General features: G+C 38.9%; 1 long non-coding RNA gene across 1 annotated transcript; it reads right to left on the reverse strand.

Annotated features, from left to right (window-relative positions):
* Positions 1 to 14,228: 14,228 nt before the first annotated feature.
* Positions 14,229 to 17,873, reverse strand: LOC141499882 (uncharacterized). The gene is made up of 3 exons (XR_012471781.1): positions 17,777 to 17,873; positions 16,409 to 16,461; positions 14,229 to 14,321 (listed from the first exon to the last, which is right to left on the reverse strand). It is a non-coding gene; the product is annotated as an uncharacterized LOC141499882 (long non-coding RNA).
* Between the last annotated feature and the right edge of the window lie 455 nt (positions 17,874 to 18,328).

Raw genomic sequence — 18,328 nt, forward strand, 5'->3', positions numbered from 1 at the left:
CAGTCAGGGAACTTTAGCCACTTATAGATGTGGGAGATGGAGGTAGGGTGTTGGGAAGGTGGATGATTAACCTGTGAGAGAGAGTGTGTGGGGGAAGGAGAAAGGCAGCAGGAGAGGCCCTGAGGGGGAGGGGAGGGGTGCTAACTTCAGGAAGATCAGACAATGTGAAGCCTTTAAGGGGGAGGTGCACTCCTGCCTCCGCAAAGGGGACACTGCCGTGAGCACTCATCAGTGCTCAGTGAGGGGTCCCCTAGTTCACATTCAGCCTCCCCACTTACTGGAGGAAACCCAGGTTTGGGAGGGGAAATCTGAAAGGTCAGCCAACACCTCTCTAGGCCCAGGCTCCTGAATATGGGGCACAGACCAGGAAACTGGACCCCAGGCCCTACCACTGGTACTAAAAATGATCCCCAACTGGTCTTGCCATGCTTTTGATCTTCCATTCCCCTGGGCACTGGGGTATGACAGGCCCTGTGATATTGGGGGGGGGCGCCTTTGGATCAAAAGGCTTATCCAGGGAGAACCTGGGGCTTTATTCTAATCTTTCAAATCAGACTAAGCACCAGATAGGATGATGGGTGAGGAGGCTGCCCTGATGGAAACCATTACACTAGCATGGAGTTCCCAGGGGTGGGGGTGGGTAAGGAGGCTAATGTGATAGCCTTAAGGGAGTGGGCTGAGGGACACATGGGACTGGAGTATGAATGGCCTTGTAGGTCTGGATAGCTTGGAGACCTACAAGAGACCTCAGAATTCATCTGACCCAACCTCCTCATTGAGATAAAGTGTGCTAAAGTAAAGAGAAGGGCAAGGACATGACCAGGGTCACCCAGACCTGGAGCCTGAGTCTCTCTTACCTCCCAGACTAAGTGGCTTCCATATTGACCTCTTCTTCCTGTACAGCTATAACCCATGGGCTGAAAGAAGGCTCTCCCCAGAAGCAGGTGGAGAGCTCAGGGTTCTGGAGTCTTAGGACTGGGGTTAAGTCTTTCTGTCTTTGTCTCTCTCTCTCAAACACACGCACACACATAAACACACAAACACACTGATATATACACACAAACACAGTTCTTAGTCTGCAGAAGGAGGCTCTGGGTATTGCGAAGGAAAAAGACACCCAAATTATACCTTGACCAGACCTCATATGCCCTTTACTTATTCCCCCCCAGGCAGATCAGTGAGGTTCTGCCCACCAAGCAAAAAGGAGTTTCCCTACTTGGCCAGTTTGTCCACATGGGCACCTATCACTAGGATTGCCTTCCTGCTGCAAATACCCTGAGGAGGATGGATGCAGGAGTTAAATGCAATTGTTTGTCAAAATGAGGCTTTCAATATAGATCAGCTTCTTCAGGAATGCTATAAACACTTCAACAACAGTCCCAGTGGCCAGGCTGGATAGTTCATCACTTTATTTAATCAAATACCGATGTCATTGCCAATCTAAGAAAACTACAAGAAGTATAGATGTTCTCTATGATAAAAATCCTTTCAACATGACTTATTCCATACTTTTATTAATGATTGAAAAGAGCTTAGGCTTTTTCTCTGTCTTTCTCTCCCTTTCTCTCTCTCCTCCTCTCCTTTTCTGTCTCCTCCTCCTCCTCCTCCTCCTCCTCCTCCTCCTCCTCCTCCTTCTTATTCTTCTGCTTCTGCTTCTACTTCTACTTCTACTTCTTTCCTTTCTCTCTCTCTCTGTTACTGCCTCTCTCTGTTTCCATCTCTCTCAGAAACACAATCGCAATAACACACACACATACAGCTACACTCCTCATACAATCATTTGATGTGGCATTTTTCCTTTCCATTTATGTTTTTGCAGTCAAGTTATAGACTGTCTTCCTGGTCATCCTTACTTTTATCAGTATTTATTTCTATAATTCTTCTCAAATTTTTCTAAAATCTTCATATTTGTCATTTCTTGTGGCCCAGTATCTTTCTCTTACTGTCTGGCTCTATTTGGTAGCTGGGAAGCCCAGTGGGGAGAGCACTGAGCCTGAAGCCAGAAAGTCCAGGGTTCAAATCCACTGAGATCCTAGACAAGTCACTGACCTTCTGCTGCCTCAGTTCCCTTATCTACATGATGGGCCCACATAGTTCCATTGTGTGAAGCACATGAGATCCTGTTTGTACAGCCCTTAGTCCAGGGTCTGGCTTGTTCCAGTCAGGGATCAACATTCACAAAGTACCTACTATGGGCCAGGTCAGACCTAAACTCAATAAATGCTTCTTCTCTCCCTCAGAACTCAGTTCCCTCAGAACTATTCATTCATCCATGTCTGAAACAAACAGGACTCTATTTTCTTCCAGGTTTTTTGTGTCTCCAGAGTGTTGCTTAGAATATTTTGATCTAGACCTCAAACTCTAAACTCTTTAAGGTTCAAGAACATAAAGGTGCAGGATGACTTTTGAGACATGGTAGAGGGACCTGATATTGGCCTCTCTGCAGGATATTCTCAACAATGTCATTTCTACCTATGAGGGCATTCCCATTTTAAGCCAGTTTTTAAACTAAACACTAAATTGATGTCTATCATTCTAGGAAGTCCCATCCTAAGTAGGGAGATATCCAAAGATGTGAAAAGACCCTCTCTGATATCTTAGCCTTGATGCTCTGGAGAATAAGCTGAATATCACACAATGACCCAAGGTTACAAATTATTTAAATTAGAGAAATATAAACTCAAGAGGCATGTGAAATGTGTTGTTTTGTCCTTTTAAAATATATGTTTTATCAGATGACTTGTTGGCTGTGAAAGTGAGAGGAATATATGCAGACATATTTTAGCAATGATCAAACAAGGGATAGGATGGAAGTTATATATACCCAAAAAAGAAACATATATGCATCCACATTTAACACACACACACACACACACACACACACACACACACACACACACACACACACTTATGGAACTAATGTCTAAGTTAGGACATTCATACTCAGAGACATTCCAGAACATAAGGCTCCCACTTTATACAAACACTGATGAACCAAAGATCCAAGAGGGGGTAGGATGAAAGATAAAAAATATATACACACCCACAAAGACACATAGCTAAGCAAACACACACATGTTCCTATCTTTATACACATCCATAGCTGTACACCTCCAGGAGGGCCATTTTATAAAAAAAAATTAAACAATAAATATTAGTAATCATGGGGATAAGATGAAAAGTAGATCACAAGAGGGCCTTCAGAAATATCTGATTGACTTGGGAAGTGGAGAGGTTGGGCAGACAAAGGCAAAACAGGCCAAAAAGATTAACTCCTAAGGAAAATCTGAGTGAAATCTGGATGGAAAAGGATTTGGGGAGATCTGAGTATATCTCCTCATAGATGCGGATTCCTATGTTTCATGTGTATTTTGACCTGTATGAATATTGACCTCTTCTCTCACACTATTCATACATCTGAACATTGATATTTTCTTTTTATTTATTCCTATGTATGATTATTCCTCTATGTTTCTTGTTCATATTTCAATATTTCAATATTTATATATATTTATATATATATATATTTATATATCCATTTTCTTCAATATGTGTGGATTCGCTCACATTTTTCTGTAGTCACATATGAGCAATCATGTATTAAGTGTACATAAATATACTTTATAGTCTCTTTTGATTCATATCTATGATCATTCATATATTTTCTCTATATATGTTAGAATATATAAGCACCTCGACTATAGTATTTCTATTTATACTTCATTAATGAGTACTCATTCAGTTCATACTCATACAGTTCAGGCACTCTTATTCTCTTACATTCCTAGATGCGAATATTGTTATTTCCTCAGTGTGCAGGCTTAGGCATCTATGTATTTTCTCACAGGGAGAAAAGCAGTAGAATACATTCAGGTATATGGGGGGGGGATTTAGGAGAACTCTTACTGGTGAATATAGGGAAAGAATGTAAGCCTACAGAAACACACATCTGTCTATCTAGCTATCTAGCTATCAGAAAAGGGAGAATGTGGGTACTGAAATAGATAGAGAGTAAATATGTGAGTCTTCACATTGGTAGGAATAGAGTGATTACTTATGTTGAGGAGATAGAATTGTTAAATCAAATAAATAAATTTATAGGAAGTATCAATATGTAAATGTACATAAGAATGAAGAGAAAATAACCTTGAGTTCACATGTATATCTATTCATATATATGTAATCCCTTCTTATATATGAGTTATATATTCTCTATATATTCATTTATATAAATATGAATTATTTATACTTTACACAAGACTATAGTCACAAGAGAAGTCAAATATATATAGAGAATACATAGAACTGAAATATATATTTTTCTTCTATATAGATTATTTAATCATAAATATATATATATATGTTTATAATACCATATATACCTTTATAAGGAGAGTCAAAGAGTAATAGAGAAAATGAAAGATTCCTTCCTTACATGAATAAACAAAGGAAATATTTGAGCATTCCTGGCTAAGAATGCTGAAAGTCCAGTGGTTTTGAAGTGGGGGAGATGACAGAGGGAGGTCTACACAGACAGAAAGGAGTCTCTGGGCATCAGTCCCAGTCCCTGGGGTCCTCTTCTTCCCTTTGCCCCTCCCATAATGGCCACAGTCAAGAAACCCTGCTAGGAGCTTGAATCACTTGTAGATGGAGTAGGGGAGGGAAAATGAACAGGAGAGGGAGTGGGGGAAAATGAGAGGTTTTGACTGAAGAAAATGGGGTGGGTGGGATGGGGGTCAGTATAAGGATGAGAAGCATTGGGAGCAGGGGACTCCTACCTCACTCAGATGGGCACTGATGCCATTGGTCACCGGTGCTCAGCAGGGGAGGGCACCTTCCCCAGATTCAACTTGGCTTGACTGGTAGTTCCCTGGAGACCCCGAAGGCTGGGAGAGAATATCTGAGGGGAGAGATGCCAGGGGATGAGGCCAAAGGCCTCTGGAGGTGCAGGAGCCTGATATGGGGGACAAGAGGCCACGAAACAGAAGCCCCAGGCCCAGGACTCCTGCCCATGGCAGAAAAAGGTTTCTAACTGTTCCCCATGGGACTTTGTTTTTCTATTTTTCTCTTCCCAGATCTGATAGACCCTCTAAGATGATAGAGTTGGAGCACCTCTGGTTCAGGACCCAGTTTGGGGAAGAACCATGACTTTTATTCCAATCTATGAAGTTAGAATAAAGGTAGGACTTGCTGAGTGGGGGCTGCCCCAAGGAAAATCATTAGACTAGCAGTGATATCTCAGCTTGGAGGTGAGGGGACTAGTTTGTTAACATAGGTGTGGTATGAGGATGTTGAGGTAGATTCTGAATGTCCTTGTGGGTTTGAATAGGATGGAGGGTTAAACAAGATTTCAGCGATCACCAGGTTGAACCTCCTCATTTGAGAACAATTTGACAGGTTCAACTGCCCTGAATTTCTTATATTTGAGGATTTGATATTTGATTCTAGAGGTAATAGGGAGCCATGGGGTTTATTGAATGAGGTGGAGGTAGACCTGCCCTTTGGAAATAACACTCAGATGGCTGAGTAGAAGAAATACTAGAATTAGGAGAAAGTGGAGTTGAGAAGAACAGCTAGCTACTGCAATAGTTCAGGTCTGAGGTAGGGAGGATGACACATCAAAGTGGTGGCAGTATCCAAGGAGAAAAGCATTAGATAAGAGATGGGAAGAAGGTAGAAATGTCAGGGCCTGCCAAGCATTGGTCAGATGGCAGGGAAAGAATGAGAGATCAAGGCTAACACCTAGTTTGAAAGCATGGGTGACTAGCAAGATGGTGGAACATTTAGTAGTAATGGTAGTAGAAGTGTCAGAAAAGGGAATGGTTGAGGGTAGGGAAGGATTATGAGTTCCCATTTTTTGAACATGTTTAGTTTAAGATAGCTAAGGGACATCCTCTTGGAGATGTTCTCTAGGCAACTGGAGATTCAAGTCTGGAGGTCAAGGGAGAGGTTAGGACTGGGGAAATGGATCTGAGGTTTATCTACTTAGCAATGATCATGAAAATCATAGGAGTTGATATTTCTTGGAAGAAATCCTTATTCATTCCTGTTCTTGAACCAAGGACTAAGGATTTTGTTGGTGAGAAGGTTCTTTTCCATCTATGGATGATGGAAGGAAGGGTTTGGAAGCACCTACAAATGCTATTTTCAGGGGCTGGTAGTCTGGGGGACATTTCTCCTCCTGGGACTCTTGGGCTTTCCTGCTCATGGTTGAAAAGCAGTGTTGTTAGTGGCAGAGGTTTTCTTTAACTAGAATTAACTTTGGATTTCCTCTGAATGGTTTCTACTTTCACATCTCTAGATCATAGGATGGTACTTTCAGAATGGAAGGAATTATCAAGGTCACTTTCTGTGAGGCCCAGAGAAAAACATAGGGATAGTAAGTGGCAGGATTGCGATTCAAATGCACAACCCCGGGCTGCCCTCTGTACCCACTGCCTTTCAGATAAGGCCAAATCACTTATTATGTGCAAACCACAAGGCCCCCAATGACAGTTCTACATTGTGTTCTTCTGAGAAAAGAGAGGAATACATTTTTATTTGTTCTAGAAATCAGTGCTCTGATTCTGAGAGAAAGGATTGATTGGATGAATTAGAATTTTGGGAGTTCAGGAGGGGGTCAGTTATGATGTGCTAATACTATGGTTACAAAAACAATTTTGTAATAGGTAGTAATGATTTTTGCATCATCAATATATGCTAGCCCATGAGAAGCACTTTGATCTAGTGTAGAGAGACAGATAGAAAGACAGAGCAAGTGATCTATAAATACCAACTATTTTTATTGTTGTTATTATTTTAATACAATTTAAAAATTAACTGGTAAGTACAAGGAGGCAGAGTTATATTTAAACAGCAGTTTAGTGGTTTTATTTCAGCAGTTGAGCAACTTTTAATTCATTTGCTTCAAATTTATTAGGGAGGATTAATTAGCACTCCCTAATAATTAGTACTCCCTAATTAAGAATTTTAAAAAATGTCCATGATTTATTTTCATATAGCAAACATTTTCTTTGTCCTCACACTCGTTCTTCATTCAATATTGGAATTAAATTAGGGTACTTTTCTATTCTGCAGGAGGGAACACCCCTGACCAACAGCATTCAACTTAATTATTAGTAGGACTGCTAGTTCATTAAATGTTACTGGTCTTTTCTCTGTTCTTTACATAATATTCCAAGGACCATCTCCAGTCATCCTGAGCCATATCTGGTCCCTGGATCCAGATGACTCAGGAAGAGAAAGTGAGGTTGGTGACTTAGGACAGTCTCCCTCACGTAAATTCAATTCATTTGCATGTCATCATGTCAGCTCTCTGATTTCATTGTTCTCTTCAAGAATTAAGGACAGACAACAAGAACAAGAACAAGGAGAACACTTAAATGCAAATGGTCTAACTACAATTCCCTTATGCCTATGAAATCCCAAGTCCAGTCCCTATCTCTATTCCTATCTATAGGACGAAGATATCCCTGTAACTAGAATGCTTACCTTCTTTTTGTCTCCTAGCAATAGCTTCCAGGGTTTAGCTCAAGTGTCACATCTTTCAGAAGACTGTTCATGTACCTGTATTAACAGGCATGACTCATATTCTTTTACTGATTCTCCGGAAGCTCTCCAGCTCCCTAAATGATAAACTGCCTTTGCATTAACTTGTAGATTCTACCACTGGCAGAATTCCTATCTCGGGCCTTCTCTTCCAAACTGCTTTCTACTTTACTCCTTTCTGCTGGCTTCTTGATAGTCCTCATATAACTGGCATCACAAATCTACACACACACACACACACACACACACACACACACACACACACAGACACACATATATGTATATACCATATAAACGTGTGTTTGTGTGTCAATGCATGTGTCCCTGTGCTTGTGGCCCCTCACATTAGAATGCAATCAGCCTCCCTATAAGCAGGATAATTGAATTTTTCATTTTGCATTTCATTTTTGCCTGTCATAGAAAAGGTGCATCATCAAATTTGGCTGGGCTATTCTAGACAAGGAGAGCAGCCAGTGAAGAGATGAAATGTTGGAAGATAGAGTGTCATTGCCATCCATATGTGAGGATCAGTGAGAAGAGCATATAAGTATTAAAATATATATATATATATATATATATATATATATATAAAAGATTATATACACATATTAATGTCAAAATGGGATGAAGGCCAGTGGGGAACTGAGTATCACACTGATGATAAAAATAAGCGTGCTTGGTTATGAACTGGGCTTGGTGGCAAAGATACTGGGTTATGTTTTGGACATGCTGGATATATTATCTATGAGATGTCCATTTTGAGAGGTGTCACAACTAGTTGGTGACAGGATAGTAAAGCTCAAAGACAAGCTAAGTACATCTGCCTTACGTAGAGGGATGCTAGTCAGAACCCTGGGAACTACAAACCAACTGAGAAGGATACAAAGATCACTCACAATTCCAAAGGACTCAGGAAGAAAATTGCTATCCACCTTTGGATAGAAAACTGATGAACTCAGAGTGCAGACTGAAGCACATTTTTCCCTTTTCTTCATTTTCCAACTATTTTTTTCAGAGTATGGAAAATGTGGAAATATGGTTTCATGACATCATATGTATCTTTGACATTGTAGTTTTTGAGTACTCAATGGTTGGGAGAGAGGCTGGAGAGAGGGAGAGAATATGGAGTAAAAAATAAAAATACTTTTGTAAAATGAAGGAAAAAAAGAATGGATTCACTAATATTTTCAATTTTGCTTTGAATTCAACAGGCATATATTAAATACCTACTATTTTCCAGACTGTGCACTAGCTTGGGGGGACACAAGGACAAAAACTTAGATATTGTCCTTCAGGATCTTACATTCCATATAGGACATTAGTCACATGGTGTGGAATGGCCCTGAGACTGTTGTTGTAGAATCTTTGACTGTGGATGCAAGCCCACGCCTTGCCTCCTTATCCTTCAGATGGGAAGATCTATGACCTTGGGATGAAATCAGCAAGACTTACTAGCGGTCAGTCTCCAGAAATGTATTTTATTTACATATAAACAGCTACTTTTGTTTATGAGTGTAACAGAATGTTCTAATAAGGAAATAAGATTCAGGCCAACACAAGGCTTCAAAAAGTAAAATGAAGCGATAAAACTTGATAAAGTACAAGCTGGTTTGCAAAGGAGAACTTCCTGTGATCTTGAGAAGAGAACACTGTCTTCTGGCTAAGATAAGACTTGAGACATTCTTCTGTCAGCTGGGTAGCAATGTTTGGTAATGAGAAGTGGTCAGATTTGGTTGATGCAGAACACACATATTGTGGTGATTTGTTGGGATTACCTGCATGCATGTATTCAGCCTATATGTATACATTCTGTCTTCTGCATGTGACAATTAACCAACTTCTCATCAATTTGGGATTATTTCTGCCTCCTGATTTTTATATTCCCACAGTTCATATGGGTGTAGATATTCAGAAATGTAAATCTACATATAGAACTCCTTTGTGCAGTTATCATTAGTTTTTCCATCTCCTTCTTTTAGGAATATGCACAGCTAGATGGTGCAGTGGATAGAGCACTGGCCTTGGAGTCAGGAGGATGGGTGTTTGAATCCAGCCTCTGACACATACTAGCTGTGTGACTTTGGACAAGTCACTTCACCCTGACTGCCTCACATCCAGGGCATCTTTAGTCCTCCTGATCCATATCTGACCACCAGACCCAGATGACTCTGGAGGAGAAAGTGAGGCTGGTCACTCAATACAACACTCCTCACTCAGTTCATTTGCTTGTCATGGCATCACTTCCCTGAAGTTGTGGTCCTCCTCAAGAATGAAGGACAAATATTATTTTGGTAATGTATTCCCCTCATTGTTTTTATCCAACAAGCCCTCCCTTGTAACAAAGATTTTGAGAAAAAAGAAAGCAATCTAGTTCAGATCAATTCCTAGACTCCTTGGTTTCCAGCTCTCCAATGTACTCCTGGTGTGACCCTGTCTATCAGATCGAAGTTTATTGTAACCTATATCCTAACATTAAATGCTGAGACAGGAACTGTCTTAAAAAATAACCCACCATTGTATTCCCCCTCTGCCTGGGAGGCTGGTTGGGTCCATTGTAGTGTTTAGTCAATGTTGCTTGAGGTCCAGCCATTCTGCTAAGCCATTTGGAATTATACTTTAATAAAGTGACTCAAATGTCAGCAGCAGAGATTGCATTGTTGTGCAGATAAGCCCAGGAAGTCAAAAGTAGCTTTAAGCTGCAAAAACTTGGTTAGTTTGAATTTTCATAGCAAGACTGTGTTCTCAAAGAACTAGATTCAAAACAGAACCCTGTGACTTGGGGCATATGGAAAGGGATTGTGTGGAGAGATTCTGTGGCCTGCTCTTTAGAATTATTTTCTTAATTCTCTCAACTCTACCTTTGAGGTGGGTGCTATTGTAATTCATATTTTACAGTTGAGGAAAGGGAGTCAGAGAGAGATTAGGGGCCTTGCCCAATGTCTCACCCAGTTAATAAATGTCTGAGGTCAAATTGGAATTCGGGGCTTCCTGATTCCAGGCTCTGGGCTCTAACCACTGCCCTACCTAGTTGCCTTGTGGTACCCATTTGTCATCGAATGTTACTGTGCCATGAAAAATGACAAATTGGAAGATTTCTGAGAACATTGTGAAGCTCTCCAGATAACAGTACAGAACAAAAATAGCAATTTCAGAAAAACCATATGGCCCATGACTGTCAAATGACCAAGCTGGGCCTACGGGACACTGAAGACCATTCACTTCCCTCCATTACAGAGGGGAGGATCTATGGGTGTGGAACACTCCATCTATTTTCATTCATAGATGGAAGGTGGAAGTATTTATTCAAAATGAATGAATTTTCAAGACATACGAGCAAATAGATGGAGGATTAGACCTTTCCTCTTTATTCCTGTGTTCTCTCAAATTCCTCCCAAACAAAATCATTCATGAAAAACAATGCAACTTCAGCTGTCACCTGAACAAGAATTGAAGGGTACGGGAAAGAGGTGAAGAGGAATGGAAGGTCTCGAGAGGAGTGGGTCCTGATTGGATCCATGAGGGGAAGACAACCTGTGATCTCAGAAAGAGGAGGGGCTACAAGGGAATGACTGGGAATGGAGGGAAAGGGAATGAGTTTTTACTTTGGTGGTGGGAGTGGGTTCCACTGACAGATGCTTCTATGGGTGCTGAGAAGTGGTCTATTAAGGGAGATGGGAGTTGTCCCCTGGGTGCAGCCTGAGGGATTTGATGCTTGAAAAGTCTATTCATCCTACATTGGGGAGGGAGGAGATTTGGAATCTCTGGAGCATCTGAGTCCTTGTTGAATTGTGACCATGGACACAGTGAGGAGTTTTTGAAGCAAAGAATGGGAAAAGGAAGGAAGGTACCTTGGGGAGATTATCCAGCATGGGTGGAATCCATCATGAGGTGATGAGGAGGCAGCTGTACCTTGTAGCAGTGAGTGTCCTCTATGAAAACTGCCACTAATTGGCCTTGTTCTGGAGTTGGGCCCAACAGAACAGGGAAATCCATAGCCCAGAATGGTTATCTTGGAAACTTTGATTGTATGAAGACTACAGAGAAAATTGAGAGGCCAGATTCATATAGAGGCCATGCATCAGAGAAGGAGGGCCTAGAGTAGACCCAAAGAGAGGAGAGAGAATGAGGAGAGTGAGAGAAATCCCTTTTGGAAAGAGGAGCAAGCAAAAAAGTGAAATTTAGAAAATGAACAGTTCAAAAAGGAAGAGGGCGAAGGGGGAAATCTACCTGACTGAGAAGGTTAAGGTCATGGCCAAAATTCAACAACCAGAAGAAGAAAAGGAATGAATAAGAAAACCCAAAGGGAAATGTATAAAAGACAAGAATAAGGGAGTAGGGACAAGAGAAAGAGAAACCCACTGGAAAGAAGGACATATTAAAAACAATAAAGTAATTGAAGAAACATCATTCCATGTTTACTGGAAAGAAACAATTTGAAGAAAAATCTAATATGAGAGACAGATGGAGGAATATGTTAACCTAACACTTAAATTTCATATGTGAAAAGACTAAACAATCCAATAAAATGAACAAGAGTGTGCATGTAGGGGACTGGGAGAGCAAGATTTCAAAGTCAGTCTGGCATTATGTGACAGGCCTGTGGGTTCTCACATTTTTCAGGGACTGAGTTGAGGCACAAGCTGCCAATGGTGTCCACTTAGTGATCAATCAAAAGCATTTTTGAAAATCCTTCTATGAGTTTCAAGCATATGTAGATAAAAGTGAAATGTTCTTAACCTCAAGGAGCTTATATTCTAAGTTGAGGTGAGATTGATGGAAACATTATGCCTATATAAGTAGAGACCAAGTTATATAAAATAATTTGAGGAGGGGGAGGAAAGGCCCCATGGAGAAGTTATTCTTTGAGCTGAGTTTTGAAGAGCTGGAGTCTTTTTCAGTGCTGGGGATAGACAGGGCCAAAGAGAAAACCCTAAGAGGCACAAGCAAGAAGCTCGATTGACTGGACCATAGAATATATGCAGATTCATAGGTAAGCCCCAGGTAGAGAAATGAAGGATTCAGAGTATAGACTGAAGCATGTTTCTCTTTATTAATTAAAAAAACTGATCAGTAAGTAGCCTCAAAATGTAGTTTGGAACCAGTCTGTGGCCCGGTCCTTATTCCTCTGCCTTTTCAAACACTTCCAGGCTGTTGGAATGACCTCCTGGGGCTTTTTCACCAGGATCACCATCTCCAAGTCCTTCCAGCCCCCCTCAAATGGCATGACCCGGAGCTTTATCCAGGTGGTCATGTTGTAGACTGTCTGTTTCTCTGTCTTGATAATGGAGCATGGAGTATAGACCATGTTCTTACAGATGTAGTCTGAGCAGTGAAGTTATTTAGTCTCTTAAGGCAGCCCAAATTCTATTTAAAAAAAGTTAATTTAATTTAGGTAAATGGTATTTTCCAATTACATGTAATGATAGTTTTCAACATTTTTATAAGGTTTTCTTTCATTTTTTCCCCCCTTGCTCACTTTGGTGGGTGAAAGTTGTGATGTGGACTCTTAAGCTGTGTGAATCCCTTTAAGCAGTGAAAGTCATGATATGGATTTCATAGCAAAAATCTCTAGCAATAAAGGTCATGAATAATGTGGGTTCCCAGAAAAAGTTTCTATCAGTGAAAGCCATAATAATAATTATGAGGCCCTCTCAATGAATAATGATTAATGTAAGCCAAAGGAAAATATGCTAGCTAAGACATAATACTAAGGAGTAGTACAAGGCTTTGCAAAATGGTACCCAGGCATTTGGGACCCAAGTCTAGAACTGAGCTGAAGAAATCCAAAAATATCAGCCAGTTCACATTAATATTCTTTGTAACTCCTTCTTTTTTTGTTTTCTATAATTACCATGGGGATTTTAGAGTGGTCCTTAGGGGAATCCATTTTTAGTGCCCCCCCAGACTACCCCAATGTGAGTATTGCAGTTTTATTATTAAACTACATATTTACTCATTCTGGAACTCCTGGTTCATTCCTTTAATACATTAATATTAAACTGAATTACTTATGTGATAAAGCCTTGAATATCTCACCACTGCTGATCTCTGGGCAAAAAAATCCTTCTATCCCCCCCAAGACTTCAAGTAATCTGTTATTATGATATTATGTTAACATATTTCCACACGAGTCATGTTGTGAAAGAAGAAAGAGAACAAAAGGGAAAAGTCACAAAAAAAGTAAAATTAGTTCAAACTGTATTCAACCTTCATAGTTCTTTCTTTGGATATGGTTGTTATTTTCCATCAGAAATCTTTTGGAATTATCTTGGATCACTGTATGGCTGAGAAGAGTTGAATATATCATAGTTGATCATCACCCAATATTACTGTTACTCTGTACAATGTTCTCCCGATTCTGCTCATTTCACTCAGCATCAGTTCATGTAAGTCTTTCCAGGTTTTTCCAAAATGTGTGAGATGTTCAACCCAGACTCTTTGGTTTGGGATTTCGCTGTGGTGTGTGTGTGTTTGTGTGTGTGTGTGTGTGTGTGTGTGTGTGTGTGTGTGTGTGTAGGGTAGGTTTCGCTATAAGGTGGCAGAATCTGCTTTTCCCTAATTATTCCAATTGTAGGGTGGCATACCTCCTGAGGGAATACTGTGATACCATAGAAAGAGGGACCCAAACCAGCTTGCTTATTCAATAGGTTTTATTAGAGTTAATTAGGTTAATTGGGGAGAGTCTATTCACACAGGCAGGTTATCCTGGGCAGCAGCAGGACAAAGTAACATCATGGATCCATGCATCAACCATAGGCCAGGTCAGGTCTTATCTAGAAACAAAACAAAGAAAGTATACTGTCAGAGATGGTCCAGGGTGCAAATGTTCCCATGGAATATCTGGAACTTCTTTTGCTATTCGCATTAATACAAGATAGTTTATATTCTTCTGTGAAGTCATAACTCATGTTTCCACTCAGGCTATCCTATACATTATACCATGCATGAGCTGCTCCTAGAAATCTTTCCAATAATACTTTCTATAAAGTTCCCTAAGAGATGTAGGGATTCTTTTGTTAATATGGAGGAAGAAGAGCTCCATTGGAGGCACAATTCACAGTAGTAACACAAACACAAGTAGGGAAACAACAGGATCAATGAGAAAATTACCACAATTGTCATAATTTTCTTCCATTCCTCCCTTGAAAATTGAAGGAAGAACTAATAGCATTTGGTGATTAATGGGAGAAGTATATATATCTAAACTTCACTTATCATAAACTAGCTGTATTTCTGAACTGAATTCTGAGACAAAGAAACATGTCTTAGACAATTCTGGTTTTGGGGTTTTTTTCCAAGGCAGTGGGGTTAAATGACTTGCCTAAGGTCACACAGCTAGGCAATTATTGTCTGAGGCTGGCAATTCTACAACACATTGGGGTTGATACAGAATGGTAGCAGAATTAGTTACAAAATGGAATCAGATTCATTTGATTTCTTGATTTCCTCCTTTTTGTCAATGAGAAACTTGTCACAAGCTAATGACAAGTTAATATAAAGACAACAAGATTGACTTATCACAGCACAAGCCATAGTAAGAATGTTTAAAACCATGGACTAATTTTAGGGGGAAATTTACATGATACCAAGATAACTGAGATATCTCAGTATAAAGGCTACAGTGAAACAAAAAGTCAAAGTAAAAAATAAAGACCATCAATATTAGCTAACATCAAGTCTTTTTCTATTTTTGGATTACTAAAAAATAATACACTCCAAATATTCAATTAATCAATAAATTTCATCTTGGATCTCAGATGTCTCCTGTATTTGTCTGGTGTTTGGAAATATCTTTTCTTGGACATTCTGGGATTGGTTTCTTCTTTAGTAGATTTGTTCCTCTGGTTCCAAGTTACTTGTAGAACTCTATTGCAATACAGATCTCAATATAAGTTAATACAACCTCTCAAATTTTACTTCTCCAATAACTAGTTCATATAGTAAAAAATCAACTCAAATTTTATAGTTCTGACCTTATTAACAATAGAGTTATAAGAAGAATACAAAATTAAGAACCCATAGTTCACTTGATCCTTCAGAAAATTTTCTAGGCTTTTACATGCATCATTAGAATCATTTATATGTACATTACTATATGTGACTGTTCTTGGTTTCTCAAAATTTTTCCATTCCTATTAATTTCAATTAGTCTTAAGAGTATCAGATCTGGGGTGCAGTGAATAGAGCACCAGCCCTGGAGTCAGCCGGACCTGAGTTCAAATCCAGTCTCGGACACCTAATAATTGCCTAGCTGTGTGACCTTGGGTAAGTCACTTAACCCCATTCCCCCTTAAATAAAAATTCTAAAAAAAGAGTATCAGATGCTATTAAGCATCTAATCTTATACATAAAAACATAAGTAACAACACTCTGTGCAGGTAGAGGTTCTCTACCCTTGGATTTAATGGGTACACAAATGAAGTCATTTTCAAGAGGCTGACTTTAATTGTAACCAAAGCCTTGGGCTATATGATTCACTAAGCAATTAATTCCAAATTGTATACACAGAATAGTGTATAGCAAATGTGTCGCCTGTGGTAAAACGTATTCAGTTATTAACCATATCCAAATGAAATATATATTATACAAATATTATTCTCTACCAAGATAACTGATGGTACTGTAATTCTATTCCTTAAAATAAAACAAAAGAGGTTTTGACTTTAACTTCATAAATTAATATATTCATATCTTTATCATAAGATTTTTTTATGTTTATCTGAAAGAATGAGCTATTTCAGGGGCATATCACTATGTAAGTATTTGCCTGCAGATGATTAGTCCAAGAAATAGTTTACTTAGTTATTTGGGATATGGAATAACTATACATTTCGACTGAAAACAGTAAGATCTTACATACCTGGGTTTTGCTCATCTCTTCTACTGATCACTTACTCTGATTATCAAAATTTGCTATAAAAGAAAAAAAGCAGGGACATGATTATAATAGCATCCAAACTGGTCCTTCAGGCCTAAGGCCAAGGGCACAGAATGACTCAACACATATAAGACATCCTTAGATCTGTTTGATATCAGGTAAGAGTCACAGCTGACAATCATACAGTAACAATTCCACCTTATAGTCAGACTCAGAAATAGCCAAGGGCAAAACATTCCTGTTTCAAAGGAAATAACACAGTGGGGAAGCTAAGTTTCTACAATCAGCTGTGTCAAAGCCATCCTATTGACTTTTTAACAGATACAGACCTTCAGCTGTAACACCTCAGGATCACATTCCCTCTGAGTAGCTTGTGGTATGTCTCTTGAATGGTGGATTACTGATTAATGATCCATCAGACAATTACACCCAAATTCTAAGAAAAAATATTATTTTCTTTTTATGTTAATGACCAATTTTATATACAGAACCCAAAGAGTTTTTTCCCCCTCTTAAATTCCTTGTGAAGAACAGGTCAGACAATGAGACATTCTCCTCAGTCTTGGTGGGGACTCCAGTTGACTTGAAGAGCTTAGTTTTTATTAAAGGGTAAAGAGAATCTAATCTAGGTGAATTTAGGCCCATTTTTCTAGTGAGGTAGGACTAGGTGGAAAATGGAATCTTTTGAATAGGTTGTTAGAGGCTGGAGACAGAATGATATAAGAGAAGCGTTTTTCAAACTTACTTTTAAAAATTGTTATTGAAATAATAGACAATATATTTTGATTTGACATTTTAGTGAGAGCTCTGCAGTAGCTCTGCTTCATTTACTAAAACATTTACTAAACTCATAGGGGGTCCCATAACATCATACTACAGGCTGCAATGTGGACAGCTCTGATCTAAGAGCATTGATAAGGTAAGAGTCATTTCTCTGAGTCTCTTATTATAATAAACCTACCTCTCATTATATTACCCTCTAATTGTTAACTAATCAGAGTTGATTTCCATCTGTCAGGGACAACTCCCTTTTCTAAATTTATTTAAGCATTCAATAGTCTCCAAGAGAGGTCTTTAGTTTCTGAGAGAACCACTGACCTCAATTTATTGATTATTTGCTAGCCATAATTAATATATTAATTATTAATTACCCAGAAACTATGTCTTTTGGACTTGTCATTCATCACAATTCAAAACACAAAACGGCATCAACTACATTACAGTCCCAAGAGATTTCATCTCAAATGGCATGCTATACTAATCACAACTTAGAGTTAGATACAATTATTTTTACTTCTCAGAGAATTGCAACAAAAGTTTACCTAGACTCACACACATAAGAAAGTTTACCTAATATTCTTCACTTGTTTTTCTTTTTTTCCCCTTCTGGAGATTTCAAGTCATTCTGGTGTAAAAATCAATCATTAGACATCATGTCTATATTATAAACAAGTAAGTTTTCAGTAAGCCTGTTCCTTATTTAGGAATTTCATAACCCCAAACAAGCTCTTTTCACAGGACCATATAGATAGTTTCAATTTACAGATAAAGGTTTTTACTTTGTAACTTTTCTCACACCCAATTTTTCCTCCCTTTTAAAAAATGTTTTTTTTTCAGTCCTTACTGAGATAAAGGATCTAACTGCTAAGATATTTTCCCAAAATGTTGTAGCTTGTTTATCTGGGATATCTCAGGAGGGCTCCAGTTTGCCCCTCCTCATTCCTTAAATAAGTTTTTCTTTTTATTGTAAATAGAAAGCAAGATAGTTCTTAAAATTCAAGTTGAAAATAATCTATTGCAAAAGTTGGTAGGAGTCTCATCCAATTGATAGGCAAAATTTCCAATTTCAATTTAAAAACACAGTGATTTAAAGTTATTTTAAAATTGATCAGAGCTCAACTT

The sequence above is a fragment of the Macrotis lagotis genome, chromosome X, assembly GCF_037893015.1.
Source record: "Macrotis lagotis isolate mMagLag1 chromosome X, bilby.v1.9.chrom.fasta, whole genome shotgun sequence".
Classification (NCBI taxonomy): domain Eukaryota; kingdom Metazoa; phylum Chordata; class Mammalia; order Peramelemorphia; family Peramelidae; genus Macrotis; species Macrotis lagotis.